This window comes from Chrysemys picta, chromosome 5, assembly GCF_011386835.1.
Source record: "Chrysemys picta bellii isolate R12L10 chromosome 5, ASM1138683v2, whole genome shotgun sequence".
Lineage (NCBI taxonomy): Eukaryota > Metazoa > Chordata > Testudines > Emydidae > Chrysemys > Chrysemys picta.
The window spans coordinates 65,034,704-65,040,092 of NC_088795.1; the positions used below are offsets into that span (position 1 = coordinate 65,034,704).

General features: G+C 37.8%; 1 protein-coding gene across 23 annotated transcripts in view; it reads left to right on the forward strand.

Moving 5' to 3' along the window:
* The window catches only part of RAPGEF2 (Rap guanine nucleotide exchange factor 2), a 326,588-nt gene that overhangs the window by 51,203 nt on the left and 269,996 nt on the right, over positions 1-5,389 (forward strand). The window lies entirely within an intron of this gene.

A 5,389-nucleotide genomic window follows, 5' to 3' on the forward strand; every position in this document is an offset into this window, starting at 1 on the left:
GGCCCTGACCTCTGTCAATACAACCAATCTATTCAGTAGTAGCCCACAAAGAAAAGAGAAACTCATCTCCTCTGTGACAATACAAAGCACCATCCTCCAGCCACCAAGCTGCCCAGCAATAAACTATTTAAGAAAATACAGTAAGTGCATCAGATTCAAAGCACATCTAAACAAGCTATAAAAGGCTTGGCGTGAAGGTTTCATTATAACCAGTGTTCTAGGTTGTAGGTACATCACTTGTTTGAAATTGCTTTCTTGCTTATGATACCTTTGTCAAATAAAAACAATTGAGAGAACTTCAACACCCCATTATAAACAACTATAAAAGCAAATGCAGGGTTTTTTATAAGTTTACTTTTAAAGCCATGTTTTCCAGAAAATGAACATCCACCAATTTATTATCTAAAAATAAAAATGTTCTCTACTCTCATGTTCAAATATTCATATATCCAATTTAGGTTCTGTTTTTTTCTTTCGCAACTTTCTCTCTAGCCATATCTTCTCATTTGAGACATACCAAAGAAAGTCAGCATTGCCATTTCCATGCCACACACCATCACTTGGCAGCAGCAGCAGGATCCCTGTTCCATGGAAATTCTTCACTTCTCTATTCTACTAGGGTTCACTGGAGAAAGCGCTACTATACTATCATGCACCATTACCACTCCAGCACAGCATAGTCATGTCCATCAAAACAGGAGAAACCCAGAGAGAACACTTGAGCTGGAAAAGTGGGAACAAAGTTTTGAGTGAAGAGGAATGAGGGCAAACACTGCCACAATCTGGTATAGTTAAGGCTAAGAATGTTCTGTGGACTAAAAGAGGAGACAGAGAAAGAAAGTGTACCAGAAAATAATATGCAACAAAATACGATGGGCCATAATTCAGGCAGCAGAAGGGAGTGTTATTTTTCCCCAACAGTATAATAATGCTTATTATAGCTTAGTCAGAAGCATTTAGAACTGGCTCCATTTCTGCTATGATCTTGTTTTGCAGCCTGAAACAAACTAACAATGTCATGCACTTGCCTGCTGCTGAAGGCATTCTGGTACAAAAAGGAAGAATAAGATTAGAGATTTAGTTTCTATGGCAACAGGGGAGTACGTGGGGGAGGGGGTAAGGGAGCAATGGTAGGAGTCAGAGGTTCAGGCTGAATTCAGTTCTGAGTCTATACCGATCACTCAAGCTCACCAATGCGGTCTGTAACACTACTGATGTTTTCTGAAAGATATTGGGGGAGGGGGAATAAAGGAAAACTACACAAAAAAGTTTTAAAATATAACTTTGTTCATCAGAATTCAGCTCAAACTTTATCTAGTTTCAGTTGCTTGCAGAAATGCCAAAGATAGCTACATTATAATTTGATCTGATAGCAACAAGACCCTCTGCATCCTAATTGGTCACTAGCCATGATATGAGTTGGAATGTGATTGCTTCATGATATCTTTGTGGTGAGGTTCAATGTGCAATCTACCCACAATGACCAGCAGGAAGGCAGAATTCTCTTAATGTTTTTTAAAGTGGTAAAAAATTAACCAACTTACTTTCCGCATCACATTCATCTGATTTTTTTTATATTTTGTTCCAACGACTCTCCTCCATCACTGTTCAAAATTTTTAATCCATTCATTGTAGACTTCTGTTGGTATTTCAGGGGTGTCCAAACTTGCCGACCCTCTGAGCCGCATACGATAATCTTTAGAAGTCCGAGAACCAGGTGCGTCACCAGGGCTCGGAGCTTCTGCCCGGTAGCAGGGTGGTGGGGCTTGGGGCTGAAACCCCTAACCCCCTCTCCTTGTTGGGCATAAGCCCCTACCCCACCACCCTGCCATAAGGGCAGAAGCCCCAAGTGCCCTCCCCCACCCCCTGAGTCTGGTAGGTAGAGAATGGGGAGCTCCGCGAGTGCACTTTAACTGTAAAAGAGTCATATGTTGCTCACGAGCTACGGTTTGGCCACCCCGATACAGTGTTTATACCCACATGCAAGTAGTTCTCCCTCATATCTGAGCACGTGTTTCATTTCTGTGGTTTAAGTCTAGCATCATGTTGCAACCTGCCAGCAATGAAGTGTCCTCTTGGACTTATAGAGGGAAGATATAAATTAACATATATTAAGACTGATCAGTTCAATCAGTTTGCATTAACCAGTCAATTAAAGTAAGGGAAAAATTGTTTCTCAGCTTTTTAAAAAAAGTTCCTGTAGTGCAGGATAATTATGGTAATTGAAATTAGGACAAAAGGAACGAGGTTTCTTGAAATTGATTACACTGAATTAAGCACCCGTGTTTAGTTTTAAACAATACTGTTTCCAGTGTAATCTTTATTTTTTCTGTATTGATTGCTTTAACTGTGCATTCAATGTGCTGCATGCAGTTTTTTATCCTAAATGTTTACTACTTTTATGGCCTCTTGCAATTCCATTTGATTAAGTGGCATTGGCTATATAAAAGTTGAGTGTCACTGTCTAATATGGAGGTAAAGAGAAGAGAAGCTTTGAGAAAAGAGTGGATTAAAGGTAGAAATGAAAGTATGGTGGGACACCCGGTCTGTAACATCTCTGGGAGGGAAAAAACTTGAGGTGACATGATGTATGGCTCCAGTGAGACTCTGGAAACTAGTTTTGATCAGTACCAAATGGTAAGAGAAATGCCCCAATTAAGACAAAGTAGTACAGTTGAAACCCTCCAGATAATACTAATCTTCGAGTTTACCAGTTGGCATGAAACTTTTTTTGGATTTCTTGTAACACTTCATTTACAGCAAATTTTAAAGTTGTATTTTCTGTTAAAGTTAAAACTTCAAGCTTTTTAAACTCCAAGAAATGCAGTGGCAGTCTCTCTGCCCAGGCATGTTTAGAAAGGAGGTGAAATCAGCTGAAAACAAGAAGAAGAATACAGGGTAAAGAGGTGGTGAACAGAGAATGGGGAAGAGAGAGGCAGATGACAGAATGGAGGTTGAGAAGGAGAGTGAAATATCGCCATATACTTAATTACACCCGGAGAGTGCATGTTTTATAGACGTGGTAACGTTCATAAATCATGTGGGGGGAGGAATAAATCTATAACCCTTACTTGAAATTAGGGTGGGATTCTGGGGAGTTGCCTGTCTATTTTAATTCCCTTAGGTTCTGTAGAAAAATCCTAACTTTAATGTCTGGCAGACGTACATAATTGTTTACTGTGAATTACTACTATAAAATGACAAATGGAAGAAGGTAAAATGGTAAGGAAATATTGTTTTGCGAACATACATTTTGAGAAAAGGGACTAAAGAGGCTGCTTAAGTATGAATGAGGTTTTTATTTTGGTCCTCATGTTTTTGTCTTAGCGTAAATGTTTACTTCAACAGTGTACTGTAGTTTGAAGGATACTAATGCCAGTTCTTTTTTGCTAGTTTTACTTAAGATGCTGTCTTTTATATACAAACAAAAACGTTTGGATAATTTCTTTTGGCAGCCATAGGAATTAATCTTGTTAAATACTTTCATTATGGTTTTGAAATGTCTGGTAAACTGTGTGGGGATTCTCCACCTTCTTTCTGATTGTGTTATTGAAAAAAGTAACTGTTACTAGAACATTTAGATTTGTACAGATGATTCAGCAGCAGCAAGATATGGGGGAGGAAAGGAACATAGCCAGTTTTTTCCACAAAATAATTGTTCGAGAATACAGTTGCTTTTGAGGTGGACGGAGCTTTTCCCTGCTCTTCAACTTACATTTATTTGTTTTCCAGAATACACGATTTCATATTTAGTAAAACTTTGGGCTCTTTTTCCCATTGCATTGTTTGAATGTTTTGTGTTTGTCTGTTTAGTGCCTTTTTCCTGCAGACATATGATTATTTTTCTTAAAGACATCATCACAGTCATTATCACAGCCCCAAATCTTCAAAAATCATGTCAGGCCGAAAAATCATAGGACTGGCTTATAAACAGGAGTTTTTTTTTTTTTTTTTAAAGCTTTTAGGTTTTTTTGTGTGTGCTGTTTTTTGAGTCTTTAGAATGCAATTGAGCCACACTTTCAGGTTTTTTTCTCACAACCATTAGGCTACTTTTATGTAAAGCTTTTTTTTTTTTTTAATCACTTGAATCCAGGAGTTGGGGCTTGATGTCAAAGACCAAATATTGAGATGCTCTCAATGTAGAGTTTACAACACTGTGTTCAGTATAGGCTAATGCCAAAGGAAAAAAAAATCTACATTAGGAGAGATGGGTAAAAATGTGTAGTTGGAAATACTTTTCTTGTCTGTCATGGTTTATGCTTTAATATTGCTATTATGTGTTAAAACTTTGTCATTCTTATGCGAGTGGAGAGAGTCAGGAAATCTGACTAATAATATATAGGGAACTGAATCTCTAGAAATGACCTGAACACACACACAGATTGAAGCACAACAGAGGAGGTTAAAAAACAGTACTTCTATTTCTGTTTTAGGTCACAATCAGCCTCCTCATCTTTCTGTGGTACAGTAAGTTCTACTAGCATCTACATCCTGGCCATAAGACCACAGATGAGCTCTGACTATTTGCCTTAAATGCTGGAGCATGTACTGCGCTGAAAATATTTAATATTTGGTATTGTTGTCTGTCACATGTCCTGTCGACAAGCTATGGGTGCCAATATCACACATCAAATTTTGTACTGAAATAGAAGAGGAATGGGTGTAGAGCATATCTGCCGTTTAAATTTAGACTGTATTAGAGAATTAATGATATTAACACATGGCACTTCCAGGAAAACTAATGGCCCTCAGCCAGTCACTCCTCGCTGATCTCTGATTCCAAGGAAATGCCCTTCATTATACTAGGTATTGTTTAAAGTTTCTAATATTGTAGTTGAAAGTTCTTAAAAGTAACTGAGGTTTTATAATGTGTAGGCTGAAACCGTAAGTTTTTACTCATTTAACCTAATATAATTTAGATCATTTAGAACAGTGTTGCCTATGGTGAGGAGTACATTGTTCATCTACCTTAGGATATAAAATGTTTGTATTCTGGTATTTAACGGCTTTCATCTGATGCAAGTTTGGTATAATTTTTCTTCCGGTCAATGAAAAATCCACATATGTGAATTTCCATTGGCTTTTGCATTCATCACCATAGCAGTTTATAAAAGGAATACCTTTTTAAATTGCCAACAGTTAATTATCACCTGTCTTGTAAAGCATACTCTTAATGTTTAGTTCAAGAAAAAATATTGGTCACTGACATACCTTTTCTAGAAAAGAAGAGAGTGTTTTTAATTAACAAGCAACAGAGGGTCCTGTGGCACCTTTGAGACTAACAGAAGTATTGGGAGCATAAGCTTTCGTGGGTAAGAACCTCACTTCCTCAGATGCAGAAGTGAGGTTCTTACCCACGAAAGCTTATGCTCCCAATACTTCTGTTAGT